This window comes from Schistocerca piceifrons, chromosome 7 (genome assembly GCF_021461385.2).
Source record: "Schistocerca piceifrons isolate TAMUIC-IGC-003096 chromosome 7, iqSchPice1.1, whole genome shotgun sequence".
Classification (NCBI taxonomy): domain Eukaryota; kingdom Metazoa; phylum Arthropoda; class Insecta; order Orthoptera; family Acrididae; genus Schistocerca; species Schistocerca piceifrons.
The window spans coordinates 250,394,063-250,417,944 of record NC_060144.1 but is presented as its reverse complement, the minus strand read 5'-3'; positions in this window follow the sequence as shown (position 1 = coordinate 250,417,944).

The window sequence follows — 23,882 nt, the reverse complement described above, 5'->3', positions numbered from 1 at the left end:
GGTTGGGACTGCCAAGTAAAAGCTCACTATGAGAAAATGATTCAATAGCCAAAAAAGAGAGAGCATTCTACGAGCCACAGCATGTATTGTCAGACGTTTAAACGTAGTGGGAAACCTAGAAAAGTTAAAATGGGGAGTGCAAAGGTTCAGTCTAGATATACTGGGGTTATCAGAATGAAATGGAAAGAAAACAGTTTTGAGGACATATGAATATAAGGTAATATCAACAGCAGCAGAAAATGGCATAACGAGAGTAGGAACCGTTATGAATAGAAAGGTGACCTACTGTGTACAGTTTAAGTGATATCATTGTTCTCGTCAAAATCGGCAGCAACAATAGTTCAGGTATACACGCTGATGTGGCTAGTAGAATTGGAAGAGACAGAACGTGTCTATGAGGATGTTGAACGAGCAATTCAATTTTTAAAGGGAGATAAAAATCTAACAGCCATGGACTGCAGTGCGGCTGTAGTGGAAGGATAGTGGAAAGTCTTATGGAAGAATACGGGAGAGGCAGCAGGAATGAGGGATAGCAAAGACTCACTTAATTCTTCAATAAATTCCACATGTCCACAGGGAGTACTCTGGTCACAGTCCCAAGTGAAGGAGCTCTACTTGAAAAAGAGTTGGAGACACAGCAAGATTCCAGCTGGATTACATCATGCTTAAATAGAGACTCAGAAATCAAATATTGGATTGTAAGGCGTGCCTAGGAGTAGATACTCAGGTCGTCGTTTAGTAAAGATGAAGATCGTACTGAATTTTAAGAGAATCATACATAAGAACCAATGTGGAAGGAAGTGGGACACTGATATCGTGAAGGTGATGAGACGCTTCTGAAATTCATTAAGGCTCAGGATAGTGCTATAAGGAAGACCAGAATATGCAGTTCAGTGGAAAGGACATCTCTAAAAAAGGCAATCACAGACATGGAGCAGACTAATATACATATAAGGAAGGTAACTCTGAAAAAATGTTGCGTAACATAGGAAACACTTCAACTGATCGACGAACGGATGAAGTACACAAATTACTGGGGAAACACAGCAATAACGCAATACAAATATTCTAGGAATGAAATAAGTGAGATGTGAAGCGCACCCAAGGTCGCAGGAAAATTGAGAAGAGGTCGAAAAAGAAAAGCTCGTCGAAAGAACTGATTCAGTTTACAGAAAAGTCGGAACGTACTTTGGCGAAATTAAAAGTACAAGTGCAATGGAAATTCCACTGTTAAAGCAGAGGAAAGGGGGAACAGGTGGTGCGATTACACTGTAGGTCTATACAGGGTATTACAAAAAGGTACGGCCAAACTTCCAGGAAACATTCCTCACACACAAAGAAAGAAAATATGTTATGTGGACATGTGTCCGGAAACGCTTACTTCCCATGTTAGAGCCCATTTTATTACTTCTCTTCAAATCACATTAATCATGGAATGGAAACACACAGCAACAGAACGTACCAGCGTGACTTCAAACACTTTGTTACAGGAAATGTTCAAAATGTCCTCCGTTAGCGAGGATACAAGCATCCATCCTCCGTCGCATGGAATCCCTGATGCGCTGATGCAGCCCTGGAGAATGGCGTATTGTATCACAGCCGTCCACAATACGAGCACGAAGAGTCTCTACATTTGGTACCAGGGTTGCGTAAACAAGAGCTTTCAAATGCCCCATAAATGACAGTCAAGAGGGTTGAGGTCAGGAGAGCGTGGAGGCCATGGAATTGGTCCGCCTCTACCAATCCATCGGCCACCGAATATGTTGTTGAGAAGCGTACGAACACTTCGACTGAAATGTGCAGGAGCTCCATCGTGCATGAACCACATGTTGCGTCGTACTTGTAAAGGCACATGTTCTAGCAGCACAGGTAGAGTATCCCGTATGAAATCATGATAATGTGCTCCATTGAGCGTAGGTGGAAGAACATGGGGCCAAAACTAAAATGAGCTCTAACATGGAAATTAAGCGTTTCCGGACACATGTCCACATAACATCTTTTGTTTATTTGTGTGTGAGGAATGTTTCCTGGCCGGTCGGGGTGGCTGTGCGGTTCTAGGCGCTACAGTCTGGAACCGCGTGAACCGCTACGGTCGCAGGTTCGAATCCTGCCCTGGGCATGGATGTGTGTGATGTCCTTAGGTTAGTTAGGTTTAAGTAGTTCTAAGTTCTAGGGGACTGATGACCTCAGAAGTTAAGTCCCATAGTGCTCAGAGCCATTTGAACCATTTTGAGCCAATGTTTCCAGAAAGTCTGGCCGTACCTTTTTGTAACACCGTGTATAGTGGACGACTTGTCTGATGACTTAATAGAAGAAGAAATTGGAGTTGATAAGAAAGACGTAGGGGATCCAGTATTGGAGTAAGAATTTGAAAGAGCTCTGAAAGACTTAAGGTCAAATAAAGAAGGATAGATAACGTACCGTCGCAACTCTTGAAATCGTTGAGGGAAATGGGAGCAAAACAAGTATTCATGTTGGTGTATAGAATGTATGAGACTGGCGACTTACCATCCAACTGTCAGAAAAATATTATCCACCCAATACCGAAGATAGCAAGAGCAAATAGGTGCAACAACTTACGCAAGATCTGCTTCACACCTTATGCATCTAAGCTGCTGACAAGAATGATATACAGAAGTAAGGAAATATTGACGAATTGTCAGATTACAATCAAACTGGCCTTAGGAAAGGTAAGGGCACTGGAGAGGCAGTTATGACGTTGGAGTGGGTAATGGAAGCAAGACTGAAGAAAAATCAAGACCCTTTCATAGGACATGTCGACCTGGGAAAAGCGCTCAACGGTCGAAGACGTTCGAAATAGAAAAACACGGATAAGCTATACGTAACGAGAGGCAAAATACAATACGTAGCAAAGCCAAGAGGGAACAATAAGAGTGGAAGAACAAGAACGAAGTGCTCGAATTAAAACGGGTATAAGACGGAGATATAGTCTTTTCCTTCTACTATTGAGTCCACACGCCTGGGAACGACGGAAATGAGAAGTTCAAGAGTAGGATTGAAATTCAAGGTGAAACAGTTGTTGCTGTTGTGTTCTTCAGTCCAGAGACTGGTTTGATTCAGCTCTCCATGCTACTCTATCTTGTGCATGCTTCTTCATCTCCCAGTAACTACTGCAACCTACATCCTTCTGAATCTGTTTAGTGTACTCATCCCTTGGTCTCCCTCTACGATTTTTACCCTCCACGCTGCCCTCCAATATTAAATTGGTGATCCCTTGATGCCTCAGAATATGCCCTACCAACCGATCCCTCCTTCTAGTCAAGTTGTGCCACAATCTCCTCTTCTCCCCAATTATCTTCAGTACCTCCTCATTAGTTATGTGATCTACCGAATTAATCTTCAGCATTCTTCTGTAGCACCACATTTCAAAAGCTTCTGTTCACTTCTTGTATAAACAATTTAACGTCCACGTTTCACTTCCATACATGGCTACACTCCATACAAATACTTTCAGAGATGACTTCCTGAAACTTAATCCTATACTCGAAGTTAACAAATTTCTCTTCTTCAGAAACGCTTTCCTTGCCATTGCCAGTCTACATTTTATATCCTCTCTTCTTCGACCATCATCACTTATTTTACTCCCCAAATATCAAAACCCCTTTACTACTTTAAGTGTCTCATTTCCTAATCTAATTCCGGCAGCATCACCCGATTTAATTCAACTACATTCCATTATCCCCGTTTTGCTTTTGTTGATGTTCATCTTATATCATCGATTCAGGACACTGTCCATTCCGTTAAACTGCTCTTCCATGTCCTTTGCTGTCTCTGACAGAACTACAATGTCATCGGCGAACCTCAAAGTTTTTATTTCCTCTCCATGGATATTAATACCTACTCCGAACTTTTCTTTTGTATCCATTACTGCTTGCTCAATATACGGACTGAATAACATCGGGGATAGGCTACAACACTGTCTCACTCCCTTCCCAACCACTGCTTCCCTTTCATGCCCCTCGACTATTGTAACTGAAATCTGGTTTCTGTACAAGTTGTAAATAGCCTTTCTCTCCCTTTCTCTCCCTGTATTTTACCCCTGCCACCTTCAGAATTTGAAAGAGAGTATTCCACTCAACATCGTCAAAAGCATTCTCTAAGTCTACAAATGCTAGAAACGTAGGTTTGCCTTTCCTTAATCTATTTTCTAAGATAAGTCGTAGGGTCAGTATTGCCTCACGTATTCCAATATTTCTACGGAATCCAAACTGATCTTCCCCGAGGTCGGCTTCTACCAGTTTTTCCATTCGTCTGTAAAGAATTCGTGTTAGTATTTTGCAGCCGTGGCTTATTAAACTGATAGTTCGGTAATTTTCACATCTGTCAACGCCTGCTTTCTTTGGGATTGGAATTATTGTATTCTTCTTGAAGTCTGAGGGTATTTCTCCTGTCTCATCCATCTTGCTCACTAAAAGGTAGAGTTTTGTTAGGCCTGGCTCTCCCAAGGCTGTCATTCGTTCTAATGGGATGTTGTCTACTCCCGGGGCCTTGTTTCGACTTAGATCTTTCAGTGCTCTGTCCAACTCTTCACGCACTATCATATCTCCCATTTCATCTTCATCCACATTCTCTTCCATTTCTATAATATTGTCGTCAAGAACATCGCCCTTGTATAGACCCTCTATATACTCCTTCCACCTTTCTGCTTTCCCTTCTTTTCTTAGAACTGGGTTTACATCTGTGCTCTTGATATTCATGCAAGTCGTCCTCTTTTCTGCAAAGTTCTCTTTAATTTTCCTGTAGGCAGTATCTATCTTACCCTTATTGATATGATGTGCCTCTACACCCTTACATTTGTCCTCTAGCCATCGCTGCATAGCCCTTTTGCACTTTCTGTCGATCTCATTTTTGAGACATTTGTATTCCTTTTTGCCCGCTTCATTTAGTGCATTTTTGTATTTTCTCCTTTCATCAATTAAATTCAGTATCTCTTCTGTTACCCAAGGATTTCTATTAGCCCTCGTCTTTTTACCTACGTGATCCTCTGCTGCCTTCACTATTTCATCTCTCAAAACTACCCATTCTTCTACTGTATTTCTTTCCCCCATTCTTGTCAATCGTTCCCTAATGCTCTCCCTGAAGCGCTTTATAACCTCTAGTTCTTTCAGTTTATCCAGGTCCCATCGCCTCAATTTCCTACCTTTTTGCAATTTCTGTAGTTTTAATCTACAGTTCATAACCAATACATTGTGGTCAGAGCTCACATCTGCCCCTGGAAATGTCTTACAATTTAAAACCTGGTTCCTGAATCTTTGTCTTACCATTATAGAATCTATCTGACACCTTCCAGTATCTCCAGGCCTCTTCCATGTATACAACCTTCTTTTATGATTCTTGAACCAAGTGTTAGCTATGATTAAGTTATGCTCTGTGCAAAATTCTACCAGGTGGCTTCCTCTTTCATTTCTCACTCCCATTCCATATTCACCTTCTACGTTTCCTTCTCTTCCTTTTCCTACTGTTGAGTTCCAGTCACCCATGACTATTAAACTTTCGTCTCTCTTCACTATCTGAATAATTTCTTTTATCTTATCATACATTTCATCAATCTCTTCGTTATCTGCGGTGCTAGTTGGCATATAAACTTGTACTATTGCGGTAGGGGTGGGCTTCGTATCTATCTTCGCCAGAATAATGCGTTCACTGTGCTGTTTGTAGTACTATACCCGCATTCCTATTTTTTCTATTCATTATTAAACCTACTCCGGCATTACCCATATTTGATTTTGTATTTATAAACCTGTTTCATCTGACCAGAAGTCTTGTTCCTCCTGCCACCGAATTTCACTAATTCCCACTATATCTTACTTTAACCTATCTATTTACCTTTTTAAATTTTCTAACCGACCTGCCCGATTAAGGGATCTGACAGTCCGCACTCCGATCCATAGAAAGCAAGTTTTCTTTTTCCTGACAACAACGTCCTCCTGAGTAGTCCCTGCCCTGAGATCCGAATGGGGGACCACTTTACCTCCGGAATATTTTACCCAAGAGGCCACCATCATTATTGTATACAGTAAAGCTGCATGCCCTCGGGAAAAAAATTACGGCTCTAGTTTCCCCTTGCTTTCAGCCGTTCGCAGTACCAGCACATCAAGGCATCAAGGCCGTTTTGGTTAGTGTTACAAGGCCATATCAGTCAATCATCCAGACTGTTGCCCCTGCAACTACTGAAAAGGCTGCTGCCCCTCTTCAGGAACCACACGTTTTTCTGGCCTCTCAACAGATACCACTCCGCTGTGGTTGCACATACGGTACAGCTATCTGTATCACTGAGGCGCGTAAGCCTCCCCACCTTCGGCAAGGTCCATAGTGCAGGGGGGAGGTGAAAGAATATCAGTGGCAACATTCCCTGGGATATCCTTAGTAAAATGAAGTAGAATTACAGGATGTGTTGAGTAGAAAATTAACAGTCTAATGAGTGTAGAGTATGGACTGAGCGTAATCGAAGAAAGACAAAAGTAATGAGAAGTAGCAGAATTGGGACCAGCGAGAAATTTAATATCATAATTGGGGATCACGAAACAGACGAAGTTAAGGAATTTTGCTTCCTAGACAGCAAAATAGTCCACGATGACTGGAGCAAGAAGGACATAAAAAACTGACTAGCGCTGGCAAAGATAGCATACCTGGAAAACCGGAACGGAAAAGAATCTAAGAGTTTGAAATGTGGTACTACAGAAGAATGATTAAAATTAAGTGGACTGAAAAGTTGACGAATGAGAAGGTGCTCTGCAGAATTGGCGAGGAAAGGAATGTATGGACAACACTGACAGGAAGAAGGGACAGGATGATAGGACATCGTTTGCAACATCATCGAATAATGGAGCTGTAGAGGGTCAAAACTGTAGGGGAAGACTGAAACTGGAATACGTCCAGTTAGTAATTGTGGGCGAAGGTTTCAAGTGCTACTCTGAGAGCAAGATATCTGATGGTAGCACCCCATGCAGTTTTAGTAAGAATCTGTCACTTTATCATTCCCTCTCCTGCCAGACTGTTTAGTATATCCCCATCTTCCAATTGTAGCTACGGTTATTTCACTTATATGAGGTTTCATTTCAGTGAGCAGCAGCCTGCTCAACTCAGTGATCACATGGATCGTCGCAGTGTTAATCCAGGGCTAGTCATGGTGCTATAGAACCTCCACAAAAGTCACATTTGTGTGAATACTTTTTACTACTGTTTAATCTAGGTCTTTCCTAATGCTATAATTCATTGATAATCCTTTTTTTGATGGCAGCGACTTTAGAGATTCACACAAACATTGACAGAAGATGGGTTGTTATTAATGTTTACCCATTGCAATTTACTTTAAATGTCCCTGTTCACGCCACTTACTTTACAGGTTCAACTAAATTATTCAGTCCAGACCATAACCTGCTACATAGTATATAGTGTCAGATTATATAATATATTTACACAAGAACATGAACATAGTTTTGTTATATCATAATCATATAGTAAAGTGCACCGGTGGAAAGATAATCGAATAACAATTACAGGAACATATTTTCTGAACAATTAAAGCATATGTAAAACATATTCTTATGAAACTAGTGTTACCATATGATCGTGTGGAAGTAGAAGTCTGTAAATCAAGTATAGAACAGGTTTAAATTATATTAAAGAAAACTGATATTGGTATCCTGCAAACAATTTCTGTAACTGCTCATACTTGTGCAACTTTGTGTTTAGTGTGACATAGATATCGGTAAACGATTATCTATATCAAAAAATGGCAAAACCAGGGAACTAATGTAGACTGCTACAAGTACATACAGATGAAGATTTTGAAAGTAGTTGTGGCATCACTAGTAGTGTGGAATAAAAATGTTGATTGAGTATTTAATTAGACATGAAAATAGAACATTTGCTGTTGTGAGTGCATTGACTGTTGCTATAATTGGGAAGAGAAGAGGGAAAGGTAGGTTGACTGAGCTACATGCAGAAGGCAACCATCACACAAAGGAAGATCCCTGTGGCTACTGGTGTCGAAGAGGTATCTGTTTTGGGTTGAATCAGGATCCAGGCAACTTTCTGGAAAAATTCAAAATAACAGAAGAGTCCCATGAGATGCTTAAGAATGCACAGAAAAGTAACTTTAGTTTATTTCATCAAAATATGAGAGGATGAAGTAATGAGCTAGAAGTACTTCCTGTATTGAAAATTTACAGAGCTCTGAAAAGACAGATATCCTGGGCCTATCTGAGCATCACATAACAAATGGGTTAGATAGGTTGCATATGAAAGATTACACTCTAGCAGTTTCGCCAACACCTGCAGAACTAATATGAGAGATGGAGGAATTGTTGTATTAAAACACAACATAAGTTCAGAGACATAGGGGCAAGTAGATTCTGTAGTAATCAGTACACAGAAATATGTGGTTAGAAGCAGCTCAATTTTAACTGTGACTGTATAAATATCACCATTCAGAAATTTTTAATTGTTTGTTGGGACACTGGATTCCTTACTATTTTGTCTGTTAGGAAGCGGCAAACAGTTACTAGTTTTGGGTGACCTGAGTGTAGATTTTCTAAAGGGTTCTGGTAGGAAAAATGATCTGGAAACCTCATTTGAATCCTACAATTTGGTCTCAGCAACTAACTTTCCAACACATGGATAAAGAGAGTGGGGGCAAGAGTGGGGGCATAATTGATAATGTTGTCTTTACTGAAGCTCAGTTAAAGAAAATAAATGTTTTCTCAGTAACAATTGCTCTCTACGAACAGCATGCATAGTTACATAGGATAAATAACACTGTGCCTTACAGTATAGATACTCCTCAGTGGAAATCACTGAGAATAATAACGCCAGGACAAATGTTCTTAAGAATACTTCACAAGAGATGAAATGGCATGAAATTTATAATCACCAGACGCTAACACAAAATATAATCTATTCTATGATAACTTGATAACAGTTTCAAAAGATAACTTTCTCTGTAAGGTAATCAGAAACGTAAAAAGCCATTGATCACTAGAAGGATTGAAGTATCTTGTGAAGGAAATGGGAAATGTATGAGTTGACGAGGAGAAGTAGAGACCCTGCACCACAAAAACTGTTCAGAATTACTAAGAAGGTTATTAAAAGGTCAAGAAACATTCGTATAATGCCAGACATTAGTAATTATGACAACAGACTTAAGTTTATATGGATTGTAGTGAAACGAGGGACGGAATAACAGGCCACAGAACAGGGGAACTTCAATATTAAACAGAATGGTAGGGCAAATGATAGGTAGAAAATGCATTCAATAACGACTTATTGTAAATAGCCTTTCGCTCCCTGTATTTTGCCCCTGCCACCTTCAGAATCTGAAAGAGATTATTCCAGTCAACATTGTCAAAAGCCTTCTCTAAGTCTACAAATGCTAGAAACGTAGGTTTGCCTTTCCTTAAACCATCTTATAAGTCGTAGGGTCAGTATTGCCTCACGTTTTGCAATATTTCTACAGAATCCAAACTGATCCTCTCCGAGGTCGGCTTCTACCAGTTTTTCCATTCATCTGTAAAGAATTCGCGTTAGTATTTTGCAGCTGTAACTCATTAAGCTGATAGTTTGGTAATTTTCACATCTGTCAACACCTGCTTTATTTGGGATGTTTTTTTCGGATGTATTCTTCTTGAAGTCTGAGGGTATATTTCCTGTCTCATACATTATAAGAGTAGAGGGGCATGAAAGGGAAGCTGTGGTTGGGAACGGGTTGTAGCCTCTCCCCAATGTTAGTCAATCTGTATATTGAACAAGCAGTATAGGAAACAAAAGAAAGATTTGGAATATATATTAAAATCCGTGGAGAAGAAATAAAAACTTTGAGATTTGCCAATGACATTGTAATTCTGTCAGAGACAGCAAAGGACTTGGAAGAGCAGTCTAACGGAATGGACAGTGTCCTGAATCGAGGATATAAGATGAACATCAACAAAAGCAAAACGGGGATAATGGAATGTAGTCAAATTAAGTCGGGTGATGTTGCCGGAATTAGATTAGGAAATGAGACACTTAAAACAGTAAAGGAGTTTTCATATTTGAGGAGCAAAATAACTGATGATGGTCGAAGTAGAGAGGATATAAAATGAAGATGGGCAATGGTAAGGAAAGCGTTCATGAAGAAGAGAAATTTGTTAACATCAAATAGAGATTTAAGTGTAAGGAAGTCGTAACTGAAAGTATTTGTATGGAGTGTAGCCATGTATGGAAGTGAAAGATTGACAATAAATAGTTTGGACAAAAAGAGAATAGAAGCATTTGAAATGTGATGCTACAGAAGAATGCTGAAGATAAGATGGGTACATCACATAACTAATGAGGAGGTATTGAACAGAATTGGGGAGAAGAGTAGTTTGTGATACAACTTCACTAAATTAGGGATCGGTGTGTAGGACATGTTCTGAGGTAACAAGGGATCACCAATTAGTATTGTAGGGCAGCGTGGAGGGTAAAAATCGTAGATGGAGACCAAGAGATGAATACAGTAAGCAGATTCAGAAGGATGTAGGTTGCAGTAGCTACTGAGAGATGAAGAAGCTTGCACAGTATAGAGTAGCATGGAGAGCTGCATCAAAGCAGTATCAGGACTGAAGACCACAACAAGAACAACAAACGATTTGTTAAAAACAGATGAAAAGTTCAAGAGAAAACTGACATAAAATCAAGTTTTAAGAATGTATCACCAGATTCTCCTTCTGAAATTAAGAAAATAAATCTCATCTGGTTTTGATGATGCACTGACAATAGAAAACTAGATTTTTCCCCATATATTAAGCCCAGTCGTATCTAACATGCAGTCTGTATCACTAAAAAAGGCCACTTTTCCCGAGAAACTGAAATATGCTGTTGTCAAACCACTGTACAAAAAAGGTGATAGGAGAGCTGTCAATAAGTACACTGACATCATTCTCCAAAGTGTTAGAGAATATAATATCACACCTGAACAAAAATAATATCCTCAGCAAATCAAAGTTTGGATTTCAGAAAAGCTGTCCTACTGCAAATGCCAGTTGTATGTTCATCCACCAAATTTCACAAACATTAAATAATAAGATAGTGCTGCTTGGTACTTTCTATGATGTACCTGACATTCGACTGTGTGAATTATAGTATTCTCCTCGATAAATTGATGTGTTATGGATATGATGGTGCAGCTAAAATATGAATAATATCATATGCACCCAAAAGAATGCAGAACATTGTACTTACTAGTTAAACCAGCATGGTTAAGGGACACAATTCTGACTAGGGAGAAATCATATATGGGCTTTCCCAATGCTCAGTCTTCTGTTTAAAGTACAGTAAGCAGGATTAGTTCTTTTTGTAGACGACACCAGTATTGTGATCAATCCAAGCATACATACAGGAACAGAATAAATAAACAGTTTTCTTAAAAGTATCATTCAGGGAATGGTTTCACTCTCAATTTCAAAACGATACAACATATTCAGCTCTGTCCACCAACAAGTGCTACACAAATGATAAGTGTAACACATGGTGGAGAAATAATAAATATGGTGGAAATTTGAATAATCTTAGGTGTCCATATTGATGAGAATTAAAACTGAAAAAAGTATATTTTGGAACGCCTAAAACAACTCAATTCAGCCACATTTGCAATTATAATTATTGCAAATAAACAAAAGTATGTTGAATATTTTTGTTCAATAAATCATAAAGAATAATGTTCTGAGGAAACTCATCTAAAGCCCCTCCACTACCCGAATTTTTTGGCTCACTGAGTAGCACCAGGAATATATAGACCCCAAGTAATTTACACAGGGTATATTGGCAGTATTTTATTGAGCTAACATAAATGGCTAAGCAGGGATGGCTAGAGGACAAATGTAAGGATGTAGAGGCCTATCTCACTAGGGGTAAGATAGATACCGCCTACAGGAAAATTAAAGAGACCTTTGGAGATAAGAGAACGACTTGTATGAATATCAAGAGCTCAGATGGAAACCCAGTTCTAAGCAAAGAAGGGAAAGTAGAAAGGTGGAAGGAGTATATAGAGGGTCTATACAAGGGCGATGTACTTGAGGACAATATTATGGAAATGGAAGAGGATGTAGATGAAGATGAAATGGGAGATATGATACTGCGTGAAGAGTTTGACGGCCGTGGGAGAGCCAGTCCCGACAAAACTCTACCATCTGGTGAGCAAGATGTATGAAACAGGCGAAATACCCTCAGACTTCAAGAAGAATATAATAATTCCAATCCCAAAGAAAGCAGGTGTTGACAGATGTGAAAATTACCGAACTATCAGCTTAATAAGTCACAGCTGCAAAATACTAACACGAATTCTTTACAGACGAATGGAAAAACTGGTAGAAGCCAACCTCGGGGAAGATCAGTTTGGATTCCGTAGAAACACTGGAACACGTGAGGCAATACTGACCTTACGACTTATCTTAGAAGAAAGATTAAGGAAAGGCAAACCTACATTTCTAGCATTTGTAGACTTAGAGAAAGCTTTTGACAATGTTGACTGGAATACTCTCTTTCAAATTCTAAAGGTGGCAGGGGTAAAATACAGGGAGCGAACGGCTATTTACAATTTGTACAGAAACCAGATGGCAGTTATAAGAGTCGAGGGACGTGAAAGGGAAGCAGTGGTTGGGAAGGGAGTAAGACAGGGTTGTAGCCTCTCCCCAATGTTGTTCAATCTGTATATTGAGCAAGCAGTAAAGGAAACAAAAGAAAAATTGGGAGTAGGTATTAAAATTCATGGAGAAGGAATAAAAACTTTGAGGTTCGCCGATGACATTGTAATTCTGTCAGAGACAGCAAAGGACTTGGAAGAGCAGTTGAATGGAATGGACAGTGTTTTGAAAGGAGGATATAAGATGAACATCAACAAAAGCAAAACAAGGATAATGGAATGTAGTCTAATTAAGTCGGGTGATGCTGAGGGAATTAGATTAGGAAATGAGGCACTTAAAGTAGTAAAGAAGTTTTGCTATTTGGGGAGCAAAATAACTGATGATGGTCGAAGTAGAGAGGATATAAAATGTAGGCTGGCAATGGCAAGGAAAGCGTTTCTGAAGAAGAGAAATTTGTTAACATCCAGTATTGATTTAAGTGTCAGGAAGTCATTTCTGAAAGTATTCGTATGGAGTGTAGCCATGTATGGAAGTGAAACATGGACGATAAATAGTTTGGACAAGAAGAGAATAGAAGCTTTCGAAATGTGGTGCTACGGAAGAATGCTGAAGATTAGATGGGTAGATCACATAACTAATGAGGAAGTATTGAATAGGATTGGGGAGAAGAGAAATTTGTGGCACAACTTGACCAGAAGAAGGGATCGGTTGGTAGGACATGTTCTGAGGCATCAAGGGATCACCAATTTAGTTTTGGAGGGCAGCGTGGAGGGTAAAAATCGTAGAGGGAGACCAAGAAATGAATACACTAAGCAGATTCAGAAGGACGTAGGTTGCAGTAGATACTGGGAGATGAAAAAGCTTGCACAGGATAGAGTAGCATGGAGAGCTGCATCAAACCAGTCTCAGGACTGAAGACCACAACAACAACAACAACATAAACCATGCTTTCTAGTTGTTAAATGTGACAGTAATGTTTAATAAATAATACACACAAGAAATAAAACAAATTTATAATGGGTTTATAGTGATAACAGTGGCGATCAATACAAAAAGCGTGGATAGATTTTAATGTACTGTAAATATAAAACTTAACAAAATCTTACTGGATACAATTGTCTCAGAAGGTGAAAGTCATATATTTTGAAATCAATTGTTCATCTAACAAGGTAGATATGTGTTTCCAGTCTGCTTATGGGGTCACATTGACCCCAGTGATTCTAAGAGCGTTAATAAATAAAGTCCTGATTCTCCTAAAATGTGCTTTACAGTAATATGTGGTGATTACCCACGATCATCTTATAGATATCTTTTAAGGAGTGGGACATTCTGACTACTTCTTCACAGTATATTTATTCCCTCATGAAAATGGTTGTAAATAATCCACTGCAGTTCAAAAGGAACAATTCTGTACATAATTACAATGCCATAAGGAAAAATGTAATTAGTTACTGCACATTACAGTGGTTTTTTGGCACAAAATTGGGTGCACACTACAGCAAATGAAAGTTTTGATTATCAACTCAGTGATATAAATTATCTGACAATTAGCAAAGTAAAATTTGAAAACCCTCTAAATAAGTTTCTGCTTCAAAATTCATTTTATTCTGTAGAAGAATTTGTAATGTGTAGAAACTGTTGTGTAGGAATTACTAAAATTACTCGATCACATGTGTATATTTAAAATAAATAAGTAAAAAATACAAAAAATAAAAATTGACTTATATATGTCCTGGATGTAGCCATATTTACAAAATAATTTGTGATGTGAATGAAAAATTACTTTCTCCACATCAGCTTATTTATTGCGTAAAATGATCATGAAACATAAACTAATTAACTTACTAACTAGCTAACCTGCACCGTGATTATAGAAAGCAACCATTATTCTCTGAAACTGTCCAGTAACATTATTTCAGGGGATGATATTCAAATTCCTTTCATTAAGTAGTCGTTCAGTTACACCGCTCCGTAATTGCAGATCCAGATTAGTGTCGCCAGTGACTAATTTCTTTTCACTGCTTGTTTTTCTGCCTTTTCCTGTATAATACGATGGAGGTTTAGAAGAGTGGAAAGCTTACAATAAGGTTGCGCGAGTTGAGAGCCCTTTAAAAAGTAATTTACTGTCATAAAAATATAGAGCCCTGGGCAGAGGAGCAGCCGCAGCTAGCCAGGCTGGCTTTCCTATCCATTCTCGTTCCCCAGTGTGCTCTCGGCGAGGGGCAAGGGACACACTTTCTCCTGCCAGAAGAAGAATGGGAGGGTTTTAGTGAGATCAGATATCTCCAGTCATATGTCGATTCCCTAAGACCGTTTGAATTTTCGTTACGATGATCCGGAATAAAGTTCATTTAAAAAGTTCATTTAAAACTTTCGGAGTCCAGCCTTCTGATTGGGTTGCAGTGTCGTCTTTTAGGGAGAGACTGCGCTTTCTAATGTGGCTACGTGTAGAGCATCGGACAGGCCCTTTTCAGAATTATGTCGTGAAGTAGGAGAGATTTTATGCCTTTCTCCACACTTAAGAGCACTGCTGGTTGAACTTAGAGAAAATCTACGAGAGCTACGAGAGTAGAAGATTGTTAAACTTCTTCACTTGAGTATTGCCGGTCAGTTCTTGCAATCTTGCCAACATTAGCCGACGACTTCCTCCTCTGACGAACAATACCAAAATTCCAGAGCAGACAGAAGGAAAACGCTACACTATAGTATTTGAAACAGTATACTTGGCTGCAGAGCTTTGTAAAGACTTCACGATACACTTTTGGAAAGTCATGACTTCACTTTAGGCTTTCCTATGTCACTTAAGAAATTTTTAAAAACATTTTATAAACTCTTAATAATTCTTTAGCAAATGTTCCTTTATACAAAACCACAGGAATTATTGAGAAAGTTTATATTAATTTTAAAAAATTTCTTAAGTGTTCCAGAAACGTTTTTGTGTAAGTTACGTTTCGTGAATGTTGTGCATGATTTTACAGACAGTTTTGTTTCAAAACGTCGATAATTGACTTGGGTATACATTACGATAATAATTTAGGCATTTGTAATTGTATGGAATTGTATATCCATGGCTTAATCTAATGGGAGGTGAAAATATAGAACTGTCTACCACTGCGCCATCTGATATACTTATGTATCGCTGAGAAGGTTTAGGCTGAGATCCGTCACTTGGAAAATTGTAATGAATGCGGCAAGGGGAGCCGGAGGTGCCTATGCTGCCCATGTTAAAATCACTAAGTTTGAGGGATATTTATGAATAAACTACCAAATAGAAAAATTTGAATTTTTTCTACATATAGAGTGGTTTAGTATTGCAGTTATGTCACAGGGATTTTGGACTATCTTTTCTAGTTTCCTTCTAATTATTTTTTTTATTAATTACCAAATTTTTTTTACAAATAATTGCTTTATAATTAAACTGAAGTGAAACTACTGAACATATTGCCAAATGGCTGTGTTACAATGCAAGTTTGACCACTAGGAGTGCTATATAAAGATTTCATCTCTCTAGCTTGAGTGGATTTTTAGAAAATGTTCCTTATATTCGAAAAATTCTAATTTGCGGGAAATGGCTATCAAAGTTTCTCAATACATTCCTGCACTGTAGGATGGATTATCAGGGTCTTCTTCTTCATCCTCCAAAAGCTTCCTCTTCTGTCTTCTTTTCTGGCCTGTTGTTCCATCATACTTCATGTGCAGCCGGCCGAAGTGGCCGTGCGGTTAAAGGCGCTGCAGTCTGGAACCGCAAGACCGCTACGGTCGCAGGTTCGAATCCTGCCTTGGGCATGGATGTTTGTGATGTCCTTAGGTTGGTTGGGTTTAACTAGTTCTAAGTTCTAGGGGACTAATGACCTCAGCAGTTGAGTCCCATAGTGCTCAGAGCCATTTGAACCATTTTTTGAACTTCATGTGCCTTTCTCTTCTTTCTGCTCCGCTTATCCTTTCTCTGTCAATATTTCTTAGTGCTTGTACAGTGTTCACCCAAGTTGTAAATCCTAATGCCTTCAGAACTTCACACTTCACACTGTTCCCTTGGTTGTAGGTTGCTATTGCATCATAAATGCCAAAGTGCAGTGTTTTTATGCTTATAAACACCCATTTAGGAATCACTTTCCAAATCAAATTGTTTACGCTCACATTAGGATTCTGCGTCTTTCCGTGTAGACATTTGTGTAACAATTCTGGCTGTGCTAAGTCATGAAAAATTGGTTTTAATGCATTTATCACAGCTGCTGGCAAACCATGTTTGTGATCATAGTCCTTTTTTGCATTTCAGGGCTATTACAAATGATTTCATAAATTCACTGTGGCTCCATTCATTGACATATGGTCACGACACACTTCAGATACGTAGAAAAACTCATAAAGTTTTGTTCGGCTGAAGCCGCACTTCGGGTTTCTGCCGCCAGAGCGTTCGAGAGCGCAGTGAGACAAAATGGCGACAGGAGCCGAGAAAGCGTATGTCGTGCTTGAAATGCACTCACATCAGTCAGTCATAACAGTGCAACAACACTTCAGGACGAAGTTCAACAAAGATCCACCAACTGCTAACTCCATTAGGCGATGGTATGCGCAGTTTAAAGCTTCTGGATGCCTCTGTAAGGGGAAATCAACGGGTCGGCCTGCAGTGAGCGAAGAATCGGTTGAACGCGTGCGGGCAAGTTTCACGCGTAGCCCGCGGAAGTCGACGAATAAAGCAAGCAGGGAGCTAAATGTACCACAGCCGACGGTTTGGAAAATCTTACGGAAAAGGCTAAAGCAGAAGCCTTACCGTTTACAATTGCTACAAGCCCTGACACCCGATGACAAAGTCAAACGCTTTGAATTTTCGGCGCTGTTGCAACAGCTCATGGAAGAGGATGCGTTCAGTGCGAAACTTGTTTTCAGTGATGAAGCAACATTTTTTCTTAATGGTGAAGTGAACAGACGCAATGTGCGAATCCGGGCGGTAGAGAATCCTCACGCATTCGTGCAGAAAACTCACAATTCACCAAAAGTTAACGTGTTTTGTGCAATCTCACGGTTTAAGGTTTACGGCCCCTTTTTCTTCTGCGAAAAAAACGTTACAGGACACGTGTATCTGGACATGCTGGAAAATTGGCTCATGCCACAACTGGAGACCGACAGCGCCGACTTCATCTTTCAACAGGATGGTGCTCCACCACTTCCATCGGCATTTCTTAAACAGGAGATTGGAAAACCAATGGATCGGTCGTAGTGGAGATCATGATCAGCAATTCATGTCATGGCCTCCACGCTCTCCCGACTTAACCCCATGCGATTTCTTTCTGTGGGGCTATGTGAAAAATTCAGTGTTTAAACCTCCTCTACCAAGAAACGTGCCAGAACTGCGAGCTCGCATCAACGATGCTTTCGAACTCATTGATGGGGACATGCTGCGCCGAGTGTGGGAGGAACTTGATTATCGGCTTGATGTCTGCCGAATCACTAAAGGGGCACATATCGAACATTTGTGAATGCCCAAAAAAACCTTTTGAGTTTTTGTATGTGTGTGCAAAGCATTGTGAAAATATCTCAAATAATAAAGTTATTGTAGAACTGTGAAATCGCTTCAATCATTTGTAATAACCCTGTATATTTGTACCATGAATCTTTTGGGCACAGGCTGTGTTGAGGGTATTCATTGGAAGAGGCAGTATGAAGGAACAATGCCCACGCTGCTTTTCGCATGTCACTAACATTACTAGTATTTTGCCTTATAGCATACCCATAGTATCTCTGTAGACGTTCAATCACCTCATCAGTAAGCCTGCCTCTCCCTCCTATTGTCTTTCCATCACTGAGCTTACTTGAACCCAAAGTGTGTTGGAGCCTTCGAAGCCGTGCACCCATACGTTTTTGCACATGCCCAATGCATTCCAACTTTTGAACTACAAATTCATTTCCATATGGTTTCAGTTCCTCTATAGTCTTGAAACCTTTGGAGTCACCATCCCCAAGGTAGTATTTGTACCTAACGTTGTATCTGGGAACTGAACATTCAAAAATTTGTTGCACTCCATCCACTTCCATTGCTCCACTTGATCCACTAAAATTTGCCTCACAGGTTCCACTGTGCTCTCCTTTGATTTTATTTTTGCACCTACAATGTTTTGATAATATTGCAACATCTATCACTTTTGCACTATCACCACAAGTAGCAGTTACAACCCCATTCAGGGATTTATGACCCCTCTTTTGCCAGGAACCATCTAATGCCACTACCAAATCCCTAGAACAACCGTTCATTTCTACAGATTCCACCACTACTTCCTTCATGGTTTTCAATGCCACATCTTCAACAGAGGATCCTACCAGTTCACAGTAGTACCCATATTTGCTTGGAGGCGATGGCAAGTTCATAATACCACAAAACAGTTTACCAGCAGCAGACCCTTTTCCAATGGATCGAAGACCATACACAATTCGAACATTCACATCAAACACTCTAGATCGTCCATTTTCACCAAAGAGACTGGCATGTGAACTGTAGAAAGTCACTTGATACTTGCAACATGCACAGATTATCTTCATCTCACAAGCTAAACCAAAGTGCTTTGTTATCTCTAGTCCCACTCCTACACTTGAACACATTTTGCACAGAACACTTTCTTGCAGCACAGAAGATAATAATCCAGTATTCAGTACTTCGTTAATATCATCGCTGTCACTAACATATTCACGAAATCTGTCACTTCCACCAGTCAGCTTCTTGCTAGAAGATGTCACAGGGCTATGGCCAGCCATGTGTTGCTTAGCAGAAGAACGCACTGTTTCAGTAATTGTAGTATCGCAACTTGGTATTAGTGTTAATTTTCTTTTCCCTACGTTCTTCCTCTTCTTATATACACGGTTACTAAAACGTGGCATCGTAACCAGAACAATGCTTGACACAAGAAGTATAATACTACCAACAACAGGCGCAATACTGAATTAATTCGAAACGGTAAACAGCAAAGAGACGATGTTCCGCGCTCTTAGCGCTTCATTTGTCACAGAAAACAATGTAGCCAACCCTTGCACACTCGCTGTATGCGTAACATAAGGTGCTGTATGCGTAACAGGCCGAGAAAATCCCAAGCAGTTCGCCAGGAAGTCACGAGAGGGCGTTAGATGCATTCAGCGGCCGCACATTTCCTCTGCAGGCGTGGGAGAAAATGGTAATAACTCCACTTCTGGGGCGAGTAGAACAATAATTCAAAGTTTACATTAAAGAGGAGTGTTGCAATTAATTTTCGGTAGCAAAAAAAAAAATCGTAATTTTTTGGATTTGACCATCTCCGGCTCCCTTTATGTGTCGCTGAGAAGGTTTAGGTTGAAATCTGTCACTTGGAAAATTGTAATGAATGTGAGCACTTGTGGTCGGCGTAGTAATATCTGTGTACATAGCTGTTATTTTAAAATTGACCTTCCAACTTCTATTAGAGCTCACGATATCAACATGTACATACATTGTGTAGCATCACTTACTGAACCGAAGGAGAAGAATATGTAATGATGTACCATAGTTAAGTTGGTATACTACATACTGTAAATTTTGGTTACAAGTATGTGTGTTGTTATGTTAGCTGCGGTATCCTAACGTTTTCGGTCCCATCGTTCGCAGATCCGAAGATGGTGACAGAGAATTGCCAAAAATGGTCACTGTATGAATAAATGATTTTAGCGATCTTGTCAGTTGACAATTTATTCAATGTTCAAGACGTAACTGTGTTTCATCACTCCCATCGATCTGTCCCAAGTTTGTAATTTAGAGTGATAATCCCTTGTCCGTTTGTCAATTGTTCCTTATGAATATCAGGGCATGATTCTCATGTTTAAAGATAATAAAACGAATTTCTATAGCAATTACTTGTTTGTAGTCTTAGCTGGAAGACCCTTTCTCCCGTTAATAGGCCTGTGTCAATGGTGTGAAACCCATTTGTTTCATTCTTAATAAGGCCACCCCCCTTAATATAAATTGAAATAAGACGTTTTCCTTTACGTGATAGTATCCTTATTTTAAATTAATTTTATGATCTTTTGTGGCTTTTTGCTCACTCTGTTGGTCACCAGAGTTCAGTATTGTGCCTCCTAAAGGTATGCACCAACCACAACCAAAATCTCACAATTAACAATCGACATTCCACACACTGCTCACACTGAGACACTGCAATGTGTGTAACAGCTTATTTGATGGGAACGTATTTAAAAAGAAAATCGCGATGTAGAAGGAGCAGATTCTGACAAAGACAATTCAGTCGCTGAAGTTCATTGGCGTTAAGGAATACGTGAGGTCTGAAAAGCTCATTGTGGCCTCGAAAGAGTTAGAAGGGTAGTTTGAACGTTTCGAGGACACTGGAAATCTTATACCTTTTTCAAGCTGTTTTGTAAACCGTTTGTCATTTCAGTAGAAAGTGCCCCAGTAAAATTGCAAATATAACTGATTGATGCCTCACGTGATTTCCTCCCACTTAACAATCAAATCCTCTTAAATTAAACTGTACAGGGCGTCAACTTTTTTTTTTTCTCAGCAACATCTTCCAAATCTGCGTAATGAGTTTGTAAGTGTGATACAATATTTCGATCAACATATGTGCGTGAAAGAGCATTTTCCGATTATGAAACTAAATAAATTACAATTCGTGGCATGTGTAACCTTAGAAAAGCTAATACATCAAACGAGCATTTTAAATTACCTATTTGTCTCTGTTCAATCAATACTCGCTAGTAGATCTCCTGCCACAGCCACCCTTGAAAATTATCTTAACGTAATACAAAATTTTACTGCTGAAGAGCTGCCACTTAATATCTGTTTCGCCTCATATCATGCATTCTCAGATGATCACGATTACATATAATCGCACTGTGAAGGAGAGCAATCAGATCTCTTAAGTGTGAGCTATAAACAGAAGAGGAAGCGATGACTCTCCCCATACATTAAGTTGCGTCCAACTGCATAGCCGCTTTGTGGTACAGAAAAGGAAGCTAAGGGACGCAGTGTTGGTACACCGTGCGCGCAGTCAGGAGTGGGAAGATAAAAAAAGTTATCCACCCATCCAGGTTAACATTTTCCGTGGTTTCTCTAAAGTACTTGAGGCAAATCCCGCTGTCGTTACTTTGCCCTTCCTTCGCCAATCCAAGATCTCGTCATTTATGGGGCGTTAAAACGTAATCTTCCTTTTCTAATAGGAGACAATGCCAACAAGCGGGTGATACGCTCATCGGTCTAGAAAACTGATATTTTTTAAGGAATTTTTGCAAAGAAAATGCGATTAAATTATTTCCATCGGTTCACGATCAGGTCCACTAAAAAAATACGTTTTTAGTTATGTCGAGATTCTATCTAGAAATCACAATCACCGGATTTCTCTTCCGTATGACAAAGCATTTCCGTTGACTCCCATCTACAAAAACAGCAGTGACCATCGTGAAAAACAAAGCATCAGAAGTTCGCACGGATAGGTTTAGATGCTCATCTTTTCCACGTGGTATTAGAGAATTAGAGAGATAAATAATGTGGAAGTAGTTCTATGAACCAAGTGTCAAACACTTCAGTTTTAATTGCAGAGAAATAAAGGTGTGCTTCAAGAAGACGTTGAAAATTAAAACTGTCTGACGTCGCGACACACGCAGGTCAAGTCAGTAGATATTACGATATCTTACTTCCTATCGATTTTGAACATTATATATGTACTGACGCATAAAATCGCAACATCAAGGAGTTGTGCGAAATAAATGAAAGTTGGTAGACTTTTTTTTTTACATCTGAAAGACGTAGATTTCGCACCAGACGCAAAAGACTGACGGCAAGTAGCGCCTGTATGTGAATGCAAATCGGCTTTTCTTTAAATACACGCAGTGACGGTCGCGAGCTATCATTACTTTTGAGATTGGACGTGGTGAGTTGATCTTTGTCAAGAATGCCTTTCAGGTGACAAAGACTCCATTATCAACAACTGACAGAGTTAACTAGATCGTGTAACATGACCACGAGAAGCTGGAACTTCCTTCTGTGATACTTCAGAAACACATGCCAAGGATGTAGCCACTGCATATAACTACTGCCAGTGGTTGTAACGAGAATGTATGTTCGCAAGAAGGCCAGGCTCCGAATGTCCACACCGTACTATCGAGCGGGAAGACCATAGTGTTCGGCGTACAGTTCTGGGGCATCGTTCTGCATCTGCAGCAGCAATTTTAACAGTAGCTGGCGCCGCAGTGACACAACAAACTTTTACAAATCGTTTACTTCAATGACAGCTCCGAGCGTGACGCCATGTAACGTGAATTCAACGGACCCCAAACCACTCCAGTCGTGTCAAGTGAAAGATCATTGGAGATCAGGGTGCAGGTCTGCTGTGTTTCCTGTTGATGATCGAGCCTCACTGTTATTGATGGCCCTGTGTTAGTTAGAAGGAGGTCAGCTGAGGGCTTGCAACCAACCTGTTAGCGTACTATAATAGACACATTGGACCTACACATGAAGTTATCGTATGATAGCAGGAGAACTCTTGTGGTTACCCCGTGCACTTTGACTCTAAATTTGTACGTCCATCTTGTCATTCGAAATGCCATGCTGACATTCATCAACAGCATTCCAGTGGGGTGCTTCCTGTCAGGAAAACTCTCGTCCACAAAACGCTGTTGTAACTCAAAATGCCCTGCAGCGTGTCGACATATTGTCTTTGCCTGTTTGACTACTGGATCTGTCAGCAATCGAGCACATATGAGACATCATCCACGAACAGCAATAACCGTCCCTGTATCGACCGAAAAGTGCAACAGACATTTAACTCCAGCCCACAAACTGACATCCAGCACTTGTAGAACACAATACATGCACGTTTTCATGGTAGAACTCAGTATTCTGGCAGTTACATCGGTTGTTAATGTACCAGCATTTCACATCTACGATGACTTACCTCGTTCCTACATTAAGTTCCAATCTTGTAACGCTATTCAGTTAAATGTCACCTAGACAAATGTATTCCCGAAATGTCATTACTCTACTTTAATTATTTTTGATGTTGCTATTTTTTACCGTCATGTACCAATAAGTTTGTTCCTCATGATACCACACCTTATGTAATCGGCAATGGACGTTAATGGTCAACTTTTGGTAACCGGTGAGGATCGTCCCAACCCCATTAATGCATGTTATGCCAGTTAATGATCTATGAATGTAGATTCGTCGGAAAACAATACCTCGTCAAAGAGCGTGGGGGTCGTTGGCAATTGTTGATGTGCCCATTCACAAAACACTACCCGGTATAGAAA